Source organism: Anas acuta, chromosome 7 (genome assembly GCF_963932015.1).
Source record: "Anas acuta chromosome 7, bAnaAcu1.1, whole genome shotgun sequence".
Taxonomy (NCBI): domain Eukaryota; kingdom Metazoa; phylum Chordata; class Aves; order Anseriformes; family Anatidae; genus Anas; species Anas acuta.
The window spans coordinates 3288440-3303838 of record NC_088985.1 but is presented as its reverse complement, the minus strand read 5'-3'; the positions used below and the strand labels follow the sequence as shown (position 1 = coordinate 3303838).

General features: G+C 40.2%; 1 long non-coding RNA gene across 1 annotated transcript in view; it reads left to right on the top strand.

Moving 5' to 3' along the window:
* The window catches only part of LOC137859872 (uncharacterized), a 30005-nt gene extending 27025 nt beyond the window's left edge, over positions 1–2980 (top strand). The window contains exon 5 of the long non-coding RNA XR_011098613.1: positions 2816–2980. This is a non-coding gene — a long non-coding RNA (uncharacterized lncRNA). The remainder of the gene's footprint in view (positions 1–2815) is intronic.
* Positions 2981–15399: the final 12419 nt, after the last annotated feature.

Sequence of the window (15399 nt, the reverse complement as noted above, 5' to 3'; positions counted from 1 at the left end):
AAGAGCTTTAAATAATGTAAGAGATGGGACAAGTATGGAGTGATCTTTTCCCAGCTTCAGAAATGTAGAGGTCTCTGGAGCTGGCAATTGAATTCAGTGCTAGGTGTAACAGTTGCCAATAAACCCATCCTCCTTCAGTTTGGTGCACAATCTTTCTGCAGAAGGTTTTGCTCCTTGTTTATCACTTTATCTTCTTTCTGGACAGCTTTCTGTGCTGAGGTGCATTAAGAATTGTAAGGAGTTTGACTTTGCTGCTTCCTACATCACTGTAACAGAGAGAAAAAAAACCTGTACGTGTAGGATTCTGTTTTGATGAATACTGTTGATACACCTCTAGGACTGTGACCCTAGCAGTATGCCAGTGTCACCTTTGAAACTTGTATTATCAGGGTTTATATCCTTTCTGTCACATCCTGCGTTTACTAAATGGTTCTCCATCTAGTTATGGCTGCAGTCGTGTGACAGCCAGCTATGAAGAGTTAATTGTTTGCCTCCTGAATGTGGTTTAATACAGGTATGTCTCAGACCTCCTGGGGAAATCTATTCTAAGCAATGTAAAAGTGCCTTCTGTCCCAGCCACAGGACACCTTCCTTTCCTAATCACTTGAGGATACAGGTTAATGTGTCCTTGCTTTTTAGGCGATACATAGCGTTGGTCTGGATACTTCAGATATTGTTTTTGTCCTGGTGCCCTGATAGAATAGCTGAAATTGGGTGGTAAGTTCAAAATTTCCTTTTTAATACTGGGCATAGTGACAGAGCCACCTCTGTGGAGGGTGTGTGTCTCTGGGATCCAGGTCTCCTAGGTCTCAGGCAAAAGCACAGACCTGAGCTTTTGAAGTGTTGCAGATTCTGATTTTTTTTTTCACTTTATGTGGTGTTTAAGAGTATGTGGGATAAAAGTGTAGTGCCGGCATTGCAGTTGTCTCATTTTGGAGCACTGGGATTTAAGCAAATGCCAGAGTGTGTGCAGATGTCTGTAGCTGTGCAGTGTAGATGGAGACAAGGAGTCAGTCCAGGAGCTTGTAAATGTGTATTTAAATCAATTAATATCAGGACATTGTATAAGATCTAAAAAAAGCTGTTTCAAAACTGTTTCAAGTCAGATTTTCTTCATAAGCAGCATACTAGTTATTATTCATGCTAAGGGAGGAGAGGAAGTTTTTTAAAAAATAGCTCTTTTACAGAAGTTGTTAATCATTAATAACCTTATTTAGTTACCAACCCATGGATTTCTGACTTCTACAAAACAAGATTCAGTGACTTGAGTCATGCTTTACATGACTCCCTACCACAGCAAGTATGAACACAATCTCCCTTTTGGTTTATCAGCACCCTCTTCACCCATTTTTAAGAGACCTTTGATTTTGGCTCTGCACTTGTATGAGAGGTGCAGTAATCGGGAACTTCAGCATGAATTTTGGGTAGCTCTCTCCAGTTACTTAATGCATGTGTTCAACCCCCTTGTGTCAGGTGCCACTGAACTCCACAGCCCTGTGAAGTATGAACAGGTCTCTGGTCCTTCTTCCTCCCTTCCCACAGCTCCTGAGTTACGTTGTAGTGATGAAGCCAAAATCTTTAGGGAAGGCACTTTGAAGATCAGGAGGTTTGGCTTCCTTTGGAATTAAGACAGAGTTTTCAAGTATGCTGCAAAAATAGATCAGAGCCTCTGAAAACTTGTCTGGAAATCATGCCAAATTTATCCTTACTGCTGCTTCCTCGTTCAGAAAAAGGCAACAGAAAGGTGTGGCAGGTAACTACGACAGGGGGGATATATTCTTTTTTATTCAGAATGCTTGCAGCTAGCAGATGATTCAGATCCCCCGCTTTCCTTTGGGGTGTACGAATGGACAGGTGCCTTGCTCCTCAAACATCTTCTCCCTTCCCCTTAGTCTGGTTAGATATGTATAACTCAGCTTACAGGTACTGGAAAAAAACAAAACAAAACAAAAAAAACCAAACATTTAACAAAAGTCTTCCTTTCATGCAGAGGAATATCTAAGATCAGGTTTTTCAGGCTTTTAGGTGCACAAGCAAACTAAATTTTATGAGTCGTATGGAATGCTTTCAATTCTCTTTCCAAAGGTTGAGGCATGTCATTGTTCATTGTTATGTGATGTTAATGAGGGCAGAAGGTTACTGGAGAAAGAGTATGAGTGAAATAAAATTGATAATGCAAATTTGCAGTGTTCAAACACTGAAAATAGGATTGGGAACAAAAATGGTTAAAGGAGAGGGGCAGGGAGTAATCTGATTTAGTAGGAAGAGAATATTTCCATTCAATTTTTAATGGGCTACTCATGGAAAGACTTCAGCCAAGGATGATGCTGTGCTGCTAAAGTGGAAGGTGTCAGAAAAAGCTTCAACTTGTTCCTGTACACCTATGCATGAGTTTTTTCTGTACTTTCCACTCTTTTCTAATGGACCTTGTGCTCAATCTCGCAGGCCTGAATAGAGTTTGGAAATCCAGAATGGATCTGTGTTGTGCTCTCAGGTTATTCCCGAGTTACATCACGATTCCTTAGGCTTCCTGCTGTTCAGTGGGACTGATGAACAGATGTCTGTGGTGCCTAACATCTCCTTGCTGAAGCTGTGACACATAGATAATGTCAATGGTAAGCATGCAGGCACGCTGCTGATATAACACAAAATATCTGGGTCGTAGTCAGGCAGACATCTCCACGTTTGCCAAGTAGACAAGTCCTCCATTTATCCAGTAGAAAAAGTGGAATTATTTAAAATTATTTAAAATTATTTAGAATTATTTAAAATTGTAAGTCATGCTACACCCTATAATTTTCTTTCTTGCCTACAGTCTTTCATCGTAAGTGCTTTAATGGGCAACCTTATAGCCTGGATTGTAATCAGCAGAAGCCCTCTTCCTTTGAGGAACCCCACATACAACTAACTGAAGGCTTCTTGGGATGCAGGAGGAATGATCTTGTGCTGCAGGTGTGGAAACGACTGCTCAGATGTCCTCACACAGGTAGGGGATCATAGTCTAGCTGTCAGTATGCAGAAGGAAGGCGTGCAGCCTCAGCACTTAGACTGCCTTGGTAATCTTAAAAGGGAGAGACCAATTGACTTCCAGTGGGTAGTTCATCCTACTTCTCGTAGGCATTTTGGAATGTAATTAAGTGACCTTTGGAAGTGTATTCCCTTCATTATCTTTTGAGGGAGCTTTGATGATTAGCTTGGAGTAGGTGCCTAGCTCTTACATGGCAGTGTTCAGTGAAATTAAATAAGCCCTTAAGCTCTCTGTAACTGAGCTCTATGTCTGTAAGATAAAGGGTGTGCTTCAGAGACTGTTCATTAATTTTCCTGAGGTTCTCAGGTGTTGTGATCATGGCAGCATACAGAAATATTACCTTTCAGGTCAAGTAACTTGAATATGTGTGGTGAAATTGTTACTTGTGATGGATACCCCAGCAAGGAAATAAGCGGCAGGCATGTTTATTGTATTCTGTCAAAACATGACAACAGAATTGGGTAGGAGATCAGAAACTGTTTATCACACAATATATATGTGATTATCGTATATTACCAATTAGCTCCATGCACCATGAAACATGTTAAATAGTTCTGTTAAATGCCTGTTGATTTTGTGGATGCCACTAAGCTGGGCTGTGTCAAAGGAGGAAATATAAAAAAAAAAAGAGAATGAAATGGCAAAATATGGAGTCATGGATTGTTGCTACCAGGTTGTACCAAAGGGAGGAAGGAGACATTTGCTATGCAAATACCAAGGATTGTTGCAAAAATTCCAAGCAGTAACTCTCACCGTGCTTCAGAGAGTGTATTTCTCACTGAATTCCCCTCCCCACCATTGTACAGCTAATTCTTACATGTATCTTTGGGGAGAATTCATCTGGGGGCACAGAACAATTCTCCATGGCCCTTTTGATGTGCAGAGTCCCTCAACAGCACAATGTGAAAGTTTCTTCTTTTTCTCCTGCCCCTGTTTATTGTTTCATTTCACTACCTATAAAGGACAGTGGTGGATCAGCTCTTCCCTCACCTTGCAAGTTGCCCAAGGCAATGTTTTAGTGCTGAAACTGGCCTGACTCTGATATACAGCTTTAATGCTTTGTAATCGCCACAAGAATGAGGTCTATTATCATGCTCCAAGCTGCACTGAATTGGAGCTGTATAAAGCAGAAATGGTTCGTTGTTACTCCTCTCAGTGTCATGCTCTGTAAATTGTTACTGTAGAAGGAAAGTCATCCTTGTACCTGTGTTCCTCATGGCGGCGGCTTTCTTTCCAAAGCAGAAAATGGATATTTTGTCTGTCCTGGCCTTTCCCTACTGTATTGTCTCTATGCGTGTCTCAGGTTTGGTGGTGTAGGCTCTGAGCAGAGCTAAAAAGCAGCCAGGCTGCTCCATCAAGTGCCACGATAGGTTTCAGGAAACTTCTACCAGAGATGAACCTGGCCATGATTTATTTTTTTCTCCCCAGTCTACACGTTTGTGTTGGTTTGACAAGCAGGAAGTGAGTGGCATTTTATAGCTATTTATATACTGAATTTTCACATTAGACTGCATGGATATGCCTTGTGGATTTTGCAAGTAAATTGTGTTCAATAGAAGGCTACTGCTATTATTTGGGAAAGCTTTTTCCTCTTAACCCCAGCAATACAGAAGTGCAAGTGTCCCTGCTTGACAGTCCATCACCCAAAGGCAGAGATTCCATCACACGTCTCACTGGCATCTGTCCCGAAACATATGAGCAGCGGTAGAAATGGCACAACATAATTCCCAGAGCAGAGAACCTGGCTCACCTCTGGTAATTCTTTTAAGTTTCTTCCTGTTATTTCAGCTGAGCAAGAGACTGTGTAGAAAAGTGTGTTCTTCAACATGCAGAGAACTTCAAAACGTGTAACTTTTAACAAGGGTGAGTGTTACGTCTGACTTCAGATAATTCAAACAATCTTCTCACCTTTTATTCAGACAGAAGTATTTTAAACCTTCTGTCAATATTAGGTGGCTCTTTTACAGCATATGGTGCCAATTTTTACCTTACTGTAGGTATTCAGGCATCCCTGGCATACTTGAAATTATTTAAAGTTAACAGATAAATATGTTTCACCCATTAAGTCTCTGCTTCTCTAAAGTTAATTCAAAGAAAAAAAAATGTTTTTGTTTTTTTTTTTTATCTTTGAAAAGGAAAGATCTAGTAGTGATTTATGGCACGTTGGCTTCACAGTTGTGTAGGTTGCAGTATTATCCTTTATTGAGGTAAATGTTGGATTAGAGATGCATTAGAGATGGGAATTACTGATTTGTTTTATGGCGTGTGATGCTGTTGCATACAAAGCAGTCTCAAAGAGGTACATGATCTGTGTTATAATAGAGTACAACTGCTCTCCCACACCTTCTTCTGGTATTCCCTCTGTCCTCCTGCATGCGTGAGACAGGTGATTTGTTTAAAGGCTCATGCTCTGAAATACAAATGACAGGAGATAAACCAGCCATCAGCCTGCACGTCACTTCTAGCACAAGGATAATCAGGTAGCCTGAACCAGTTTCTTGTCTGATGCTTTGCTGGCAGTGAGTGGATCCACGATGCAGCATGAGAAAGGTTTGCAGGACCTGGAGGTGGGCCCTTCGTTTCCCACCTGCCAGCTAACACATTCCCTTACTTCACTGACTTCACATGCTGTCTGGGGTCCCAGCAACTCCGTTGTCTCGTCCAAGCTTGGGGGAGCTGGTTAGGGTTTTGCTCTGACTCATGCTGTCGAGCATCGCCTCACCTGTGTAATTCAGAGTCAGGAATGCATGCGTCGGCAGTTACCTGCAGCCCAAGCAGGGTGCCTGCTGCTGCATCCTGCAATTCTTTTCACAAAGCTTCATTTTATGGTCTCAGCAGTGTGCTGGTGTAGGGAAATCCTTCCATTCCTCATATTAATTCAATTTTCACATGTTTGTATAAATCCTCCTCTGAGTAAATTTCTCAGGCTATTTCAGAGTCAGTGCAACTTGGAAAGTTTGCTTGTGTTCTCGTATTTTCTTGCCAGTGGTAAAGATGACGTTTTCCAGACAGCATAAGAGTTTTCTGTTAAGCCAATATTCAAATAATGTTATTATTTTCTTAGAGCATCTCTTGGACAGGTTTTCTTGCATACAAATTTCTGACAGCTGAATGTGTTTGTGTAAACTCAAATATTTTGAAGGCAAATTCAGAAATTTATTTGCTTCCAAGTTTAGAAATTATTCAGTAATTGCTTGTCTGGAGCACATGTAGCCTACTGTTCTATTAAACTAAAGGTTTTTCTAAAGAGTACGCTGATGTCCTTGCCGTCTGCTAGGTTGCTGTATTTCGGGGCTTGTAGTCCGAAGGCTGCTCCAAAGTCTGTTTGGAGCGGGGTGTGGAAGGAAGGCAGCACTGATTTTCTCTCTGCATGTAGGTCTTTGCTTCGAAGAGAAAAACACCTGTGGGCTCTGCTGCAAAAGGGCCGATGGCTGTCAGAGCTGAGCTACCAGGAAAGAAAAGTGTTGCTGAGCTGAATGCTCCCAAGTGAGTTGGGCCTGATGGATTTTACCAGAGGGCATTTCTTAGATAAAGACAGCAACTAAAGCTGTTCATTAGTGAGTTTCTTTGAGATCTTCAGAAATTTGAGGTCTTAAGCACAATGAGTGGGATCCACTCAAGAAAATTATTGGTAGTGTCATGACCACCATAAAAGGGGGGAATGGATGAGCAAGAGAAAATTCAGGCGGGTTATCTTAACTTCAATTCCTGAAAAAATGCGGGCATAAATAAACTGCTTGTGAGCACCTCTGAGGCCACTAACCTCTGATAGATGGTCTATAGGAGGCAGCATAGTTTTGCCAAAAGCAAACTGCATCACAGCAATGCGATTTCTTTCAATGAGAACAGAATTCAGCACAAACTGTAAGCGCTTGGACGGGAGTAATCACCTGCTCAAATTCAGGTGGATTTAGGGAAGAACGTGGCAGATGGAATGAATCCTGAGCTGAGCAATGCCAGCCTTTTGCCGGGAAGCCAAACATCCCGACAAAGTGCTGAGACAGGACAGCTTCATCTGCAAGACAGGCAACGTAATCTTTTCGTGCTGCTCGCTGTGGTTTTGAGGCATCGGCAGGAGTGCAGCGCTGAGTTTGGGGCACTGCATGCCAGGGGCTTTGGGGTGCATGGAAAAAGTTTGGAAGGCTGGCCTCTTCTGTCAGGAGGGGGCAAGCAGAAGATATGATAAGCCATAAAGGGTGCAAAAGCTTACTTGCCATGAAATAATCTGTGCTCAGTGCCCACAGCAGTTGGACTGGTAATCAGGGCTCAAATGCAGAAAAAAGAGCTTCAAGCTTGGTGTGAGGAAAAACGCTGAGAGGCAAAGACGAATGTGGCAGGGAGTAGGCTTGCAGAGGAGGTGGGGAGATCTTCATTACTACTGTACTGAGAAAAGCATCTTCATAAAGGTTTTTAAGAGCAGGGTAGGCAAACGTTCCCCAGGAATTATTTTGATGACAGTTGGTCGGGTCTCAAAGCAGGGAAATAGGCCAAGTGGCTTTTCAGGCATCTCCTATGCTACATCCCTTTGAGCGGCACAGAGGCACTCATTTTCAGGGGCATTACATATGCACTTTTATTCTAAAATCCATGCGATTGTTTCCTTTCATCTCTCTTTTGTGAAAGTATAAATTCTGCTTTTAAGAGTGAACGTTTTTGTTTCACTTTTTATGATAGTGCTAGATGAGTTGTTCTTTTTTTCTTCTATGCTCTTCGAAATGTATTTTTTTTTCCAGTTTCTTTTGTGCTATATTAAAACTGCTGTTTTAAAAGCAGTTGTTTTTTGTGGGTGTGTGTGTCTGTTGCTGTTGTTTATTATTATTGTTTTTTTTTCTTCCTGGAAGCTCTATAAAATTTAAATTTTATTTTATTTCATGCCCTATGTCAACTTCTCTGTTCTTCCAGGGAATATACATACTGTTTTCAGCTCCTTTGGAAGAAAAGGGAGGGAGCAGAGGGAAACCATGGTGTAGTATAGCCATTTGCCCTTGACTCTTTGCAGCTTTAACAGTTTCCCTTCTTTCACCTCCTTTCCCACAACGTGCTATTTTTCTAGGTTATTGCTTTGATACCTCTACAAGCGCTTTTATAAAGAGCATTGACCATCATTAATTAAAGACCTTGGCACTCTGTTTGCCCAAAGGCTTTCTCATATGCCGAACAGTGATGATGTATCTGTCAGAAAGAGCATACCCTGTGGAAGTGGCTGTGAGCAGCACACGGGACAGGTCCCTGATGCTAGCAGCGTGCTGCAGCACTGCAGGAATCGGTTCGCTGTGAACAGAAACCATCTAAGCAGATGTTCAGATTCACTTGCCAAGCGGGTACAAAATGCTGATCACATACATCCGCTCTGAAATACTGTAAATATTATTCTGCAATAAAATTATAACAAATTAACATTTGTACAGGCTCACACTGCTACTGTAATGTGTTAATAAAACACTAGAGTGCCCGCAGTTTTCTTTCGACTGGAAATGGAATAGACTGCTTTCACTGATAGAAATTAAATGTAGGATAACATTAATTATTAACACTTAAATCACATTCTAAATATTAAATCTAAGAAAAGTCATATTATTTCCCTGGGAAAGCTAACTGCTTTCAGGGTCTAATGCCAATAAAATTAGCCTTAGGTGCTGCTAGCCTTTAGGGCTTTTTACCCTCCGGAGCCTCAGAGGCACTCAGGAGCTGGTTCAGGTGTCCTGGCTGCAGCAGCACTATGTGGATTTTGGATGGCTTCAAGCACCTGTGTTTCACCTAAAGCATTCTAATGCTGGCAGTTAGGCAAAGGATATAAGATATTCTGTTTAGAAAAGTCAGGGTTAAAGATGCTCATGTGGGATATGTAACTCTTCTTTGCTTGGGGTGTATTTCTGTGTGCTCTCCTGTCTCTGGACCACTGCTGAGTAGGAAAGCATCCAAAGCCACATATGGAAACATCTGATTTAAGACTGGGCTGCAAGATCCAGCACTCTTTAGGCTAAGCAAGCTCAACATTGCTTTAGAGGAGTGTGGAGAAAAAACAAGACTACCACTGCCCACTGGGTTGGCACCACAGGTACCATTCAATATACAAGGCTTCAAGTTCAAAGACACGCATGTTGCTTAGTTTTTTTGTGTGTTTGTTTTTACTAGTGACAGGACAATAAAATATTCAAGTCTGAATCCATACCGATTCTTTCTACATAAAATGAATTCGATAAATTGGATACTGTGGGGGTACAGCCAGGTGCTTCCCTGTGCAATTAGAAGTCATCAGGCCAAACATCCATCATTTTAGTGCCGTGAAACCAGAGGCATTACGTGGGCAGGACTGTAAGTGCTGCATCCCTATCTCAGAAATTGTTCTGGGATTAATTAAGATATGCCCAGTCAACAACTTGAAAAGCTATCAGTCCAAAAAAAAAAATCTTTATTTTGCAGTGCCATAAGGCAACATATTTAGACATCTGTGAGGATCTGTAAAAAGTGGTTCCACTTTCCAACAATGCTAGCCTCCGCTGGATTTCTTTGAGTTAACTATGAACTGTAGCAGTAAAAGAAAACATTTTTGTTGGAAGTGCTTTCAAGGTAAGCATTCAATATTCAAATATTTTGTATTTACCAGAACAAGTCATTCACTTATTCATTCATTCATTCATTTATGAGGGCATTGCTATTCTGTATTTATTATGAGCTCCCTTGGCTCACTTTCCAGGTTTATAAAAGACTCTCCTGAGAGGTTTCAGTGATAGCAGATACCGCAAGCTGCAAGCGAGCAATTCCTTGTGTTGCCCACATTGCAGATGAAAGCCCTTTATAATAAATAGATAAGGACAGAGGCAGGTAAAGCTTTGTTCACATGGGAAAAAACACCTCCACATCCTCAGCAAATGATAATGGAGTTTTCTCTTAGATGTCATCGTGTTTTAAAAGTAAATAAATATGAGTTTTTTACTGAGTTTTCAGTAAAAGCACTAATTTGTCTTGTTTTTTCTCCACGCTTCTCTAAAGCAATGTTGAGCTTTCTTAGTCTAAACATACTGGATCTCGCAGCCCAGTCTTATATCAGATGCTTCTATATCTGGCTTTGGATGCCTGCCTACAATCCATATTCTTCAAAGTGAATTTCACTTAACCACAGACACTGGTATGCCCTGCAGCATTATGGAAATATTTCTCCTCTCTTGCATACTAAGGGAGCCTTCACAGCCAGCATTGCTCCCGCGGGGTCCTTGCCTGTGCCTGCTTAAAGAGAACGCTCCTCAGACCGCTCTGGAGGTCTTCTGCCACCTTCGTTGTGTTGTGAGGCCAAGACAAATGTTACCTCTGATGGTTTCTGTCAGAGAAGCTAATGAGATTGTTTAGATTGAAATTGCAAGGGGCGTTGCTGGCCTGTCAAGTAGTGGTGCTGGCAGTGAAGGGTGCTCATGCAATCATTCTCCCTGGAGCAGAGCATTTATCTGCACTTCATCCCCATATTCTCCATAGATTACTCTCCAGTCTTAGCAGATACCAACTAATTCACTAAGTGTGTATCAGGTGTGTGTTACCCCTACGCTACAATAACCTATGCTGCAGCAGAGGGCTTTTAGAAAATCACCATTTGTGAGTTTGTGGGGCCTAACCTTGTTTTTTTTGTTGTTTGGTATATGGAGTGAGGCCCTGAATGAACCAGTGATCGATACCGTTTTTTCTAATTCTGGCAGGTATATCAGACTGGGCTATAAATACTCAGTGTGAATTCCCCTGGTATCATTACTTTGTTTCCTTGTTTAGCAATTGCTCTAATTTTCTGTAAAAGATTAGTCACTGGAACAGAGGCTGTAATCAAGATATCACTCTCCTAATGTGGTTTGCTGACTGTCATACAGAGCAGTCATTACTACACCTATTAATCCTAGATTAATCTTAGAGCAACTTGGATGAGACACATTGAGAGTCCTTTTCCACTGTAAGCTGTAGCCAGGAGTCGGGGCATTTGGTTGGGAAGCAGCAGAGCAGCGTTGAAGTCTTTGCTCCGCTTCCTTCAGAGGGCATTTGAACCATGTCCTATGCAGGGCATCAAAGTCCCTATGTTGATGAGTTTTTTTGTTTCCTAATTTTTGTTGCTGTTATTCAAATGCATGAAAATGAAATATGAAAGGGCTTGGGGTTTGGGGTTGTTGTTTTGGTCCAATCTGTTCTTTCTAATATATTTATTTTTTATGTTAACCAAGAATGTTAACTACCCATAAACTTTAAAAATCATTTATTCACATAATTAGAATTTGAAGGGACTCAAAGTGCCTGCTTTTTTCATTGCTTAAAGGAAAATATTTTATCAGCCCAAGTTCACTGGAAATCTGCTGGAGGTCCATCTGAAAGGCACATGGACCTTAGCTGCTTTGTCAACAAACTTGCCTTGGTTTTCATCCGTGTCACACCATGTGGCACCAGCAGACTCTTGTATGTGTTTGGAGCACGTTTCACCCCTGTGCCCTGCTGTATTAACTGTATTAATTAGCTTACTCTGTAAACAAAGATGCTTGTAGTTGATCCCTAAATAGTCCAGCAGAGAATACTCATTAAGTGAAAAAACTGTAACCCAAAACGTGCATGTGTTTTGAAGGCTTAAATGCTTACAGATATTTGCATAAAAACCCTATGCAAATCCGACCCTGCAGAGCGTGTTAGTCTTACATTATTCAAATTATGAATTCACCGTTAGGTTTCTCTAAGAAATTATCTCCATCATCTAATGCAACAGAGATCACAGCAAATCCATAGGTGAAGCAAAGTCATGTAGAGAGGTCTCGTGAGGGCCTGAGACTTGTAGCAGAGGGAGGTCTGAGGAATTGCAGCCCATGAGCAATGAATGTCAAGCAGCACAGCCAGCCTCAATTTCAGAATCCAAATTGGACAGAAAAATGGGCACAATTAGAGTAAAATACCAGTCAACACTGACCAAAAGCACAGCTTTCTGATGTGAACTGTAAACAGCATTACAAGAAACTAGTGAAAGGAAACGAATCAGAAACCCATAACATATGAGAGAAAACCATAACCATGACTCTTTTATTTGGGTTTTATGTCAGATTATAAACAACCGATCACAATGCTTCTTACTATGGAAAATTGCCACCTTTGCATGAATAACTTAGCCAAAGATAACCCTTCCACTGCTGCCCCACATCTTCCCTTATATTTTGCAGTCCTCAATTGTTTGAGAAACTGGACCATACCAGGAGCATTTTCTTGACAAACTGTCAAGGAAGCTAATGCAATCGCTGGACTTAATGATGGAGAGGGAGCTGTGTAAATAATGTGCTGTGGTGAATTTATTGGAGAAAATACTACTGGCCCTGAATCTTCATCCTAAGCTGGCAATGCTACTTAACTTTCATGTTTTGAGTCACTTAAACATTTTTTTTTTATTCTTCTAATCTGGAAATTGGAACACAATTTAGAAAGAACGGCAAAGTTCCATATATAAAAGACATTCATGTGTTCAAATTGCAGACTTTTATCTTTGTTTAGGAGAATGCTAATATACCTAGAATATATATAGAGAAAAAAAAGCTCAAAATGTTCGTAACTGTCAAAATACAGTTCCTTGAGTCACTGTCAAATTCTAGTTTCAGTCTTAAATGAAAAGAATTTCTACAGGAACTATTGGGATTATTCCTTTATCATAGCAAAAACAATTCATTTTTTTTTAGAAGGATTTCTCAAATGGCAGACTTTTTTAACTTAAAAAAGTTCCTGTGCAGGTACTAATTATGTCAAATTTGAACAGATGAGCAACTGATTCCTGGACCAAGAGCTGTCTGATGGGATCTGGTTAGTGTCTGAGCTGTGCTAGGGAACAAACTTGCGGAGCAGACTGGCCATGTCCACGCTGCACAGGATATCACCCTGGCTCTCCCTGTGTGCCTGAAGCTCTCATGTTATTATCCCTTCCTGAACGATGCAGGATACTTCTGCTTTGCAGAGCGGTGATGTGGGAGGGTGGATTACAGCGTCCCTGTGTTGGAGCACCTTGGCTCTGTTGGGGCTGCGTGGCTGCTCCTGGTTATCACTCAGAAAGGAAGGCGTGCATGCGGAATTTGGGGGGAAAAAAAACAAACAAAAGTATATTGGTATATCCATAGGTGCTTTTTGTATGTGCCAAAGTAGGAAAATGAGTCCAGAGGCATCTTTCAACAGTTTGACCTATATACTTTTCAGTTTGTGAAAACTGTAGGGGATTGTGAGAGACTGTAGAATAATTTTTAAAACTTGGCATATGAGATTCTACTTGCATAAAGGTAATGTGCACTGGCAAAAACAATCCAAACCTCTCATGCTGCTGAGCTACAAACTTTCCTGTTCCTTTGACAAAAAGAAATTCTCAGTGTCACTGTTACACTAGCAAACTAGAAATCTCTCCAAAATATGTCAGCAGTAGGAAAAAAAAAAAAAAAAAAACCATTTGAGAAATGGAAAGCAATGAAGACAACACTAAGATTTTGGTCATTGATAGTCATGATAGTCATGAATCTTTATATGTAAAGTGAATTCTATGTTAAAAAACAAACAAACAAACAAACAAACAAAAAAAAAAAAAACACAAAAAAACACACACAGAAATGATTCTGAGAAGATCCAGGGCAAAGAAAAGCTAATGTTGTGTTTTGAGTTGCTTGTGAATACTCCTTGCAAGTCTTGCAATAAACAGAAAAAAAAGAAGAAAAAAAGAACTATTTTAAAAGAATCAGTCGTAATTCAGCGTAATTGATGACAGGTAAATTAAGAGAAATTGGATAAGTGTTTCTTTACAGTCAGCCTGTTAATTTCAGAGCCTAATAGGGTGAGAGCTGAATATTACTGCTGTATTTAGAGTAAGACTAGTTTAATTTTAATGACTATTCATAGTCATGTCTATTAAGACATATGGAAAATCAAACTAAATGCAGCAGGTTAGCAGCTGCTTGCCACAAGTATCAGCAAATATTTTGTTTTCCATCTCTATGTATATGGAACATATGCCAAACTCTCCTCCCTTTTCCTGTTTTTATTCTTTTTTGATCCTCCAAAGCTTCAGTTTTTCATGTCACCGGATTGTTCATTGCCTGCTGCAAGCTGAGCATTCAGTCATACAACCGAGGATAGTTTAGCTCATGTCAGGGAAGGATTGCCCTTCGTTAGGCCAAAATTCCTAAATCTCCTGTTGCATCTGGCCACATCACGGGACACAGAAGATGCCCTAGTGACTTACCAGGTGTGCATGGGTGCTCCTCATCAAGACTGGAGTTCTTATTTTATAGTGATGAATTATTGCATAAATACTGAAAGTCATCTCCTTAGATTTGGTTTAAGTAAATATCTCTGCAGGAACAAGATTTTTCAACCCTAGGCCACTGCATGCCTTCCCGAATGATTTTAATTCACTAAGAGACGTAAAACATAGTAAGATATTTAAACTAAATAACCCACTGTGTTGGTATTATAACACTAATGTATTATTGCCACACCATAAACATAATAGCGTTATAATAGAATGATGTGAAATAAAAGCTGAAGAATTCTGTGGACCCCTGCCATAGTTCCTTCCCATCATGGACTAGTAACTATTCTAAAACGTTTCTAAATTTGAGACTGCAAAACTAAATCCACAGAAAATAAACATTTCAAGGATAGCAGTGTGAAATTTAATTAAACTAATCTCATGACTGCCCATTGAAACATGGAAAAAAACATGAAAAAAGTGCATTGTGTTACCACCCATTGATGTTTTTGTGCATTTCACTAGAGTTTAAATCGTACTGAGCCATAATTACTGTGTAAATATGTACTTAAACAGAATTCACATGGAGACAAACTTTGGCTAACGAATCTTTATGCTTGAGATAAATGGAGCATGTGAGTGCTTATGGCAGTGCAAGCAAATGCATCATTTTTTTTTGACTAAACATCAATTCTTTTTCAAGAATTGGAATGGTTTGAAGGTGAAGTCATAAGATTATGACAGAGTGATTAAAAGATTTGCTGTCATCAAATCAAAATGTAGAGAAATACTTTAAGCCAAAGAATGTATTTTAATTTCAATAAGTAGGAGAAAGAATGCTTCTCGCTTCAAGTACAATTAGTGTTTATGGATTATTAGTTCAATCAAATAATTTGTGGTGTATTACTTTGAAGAATGGTATGCAAGCACACGCGTTTCTTGCTTCACACAATGTGAAGGCTACTGAGAAGTGGCTATTTGTCCAGGAACACACTTCAGCCAAGAACAAAGACTATACAGACCTTTATAGTTTGAAGCCAAAAAATAAAAAAATAATAATAATAAAAAAAAAAAGAGGGAGGGGACTCTTAGAGGTTTCTAGTAGGTAGATGTCCTCTTGGGATAATGCTGTGCCTTTCTTTTG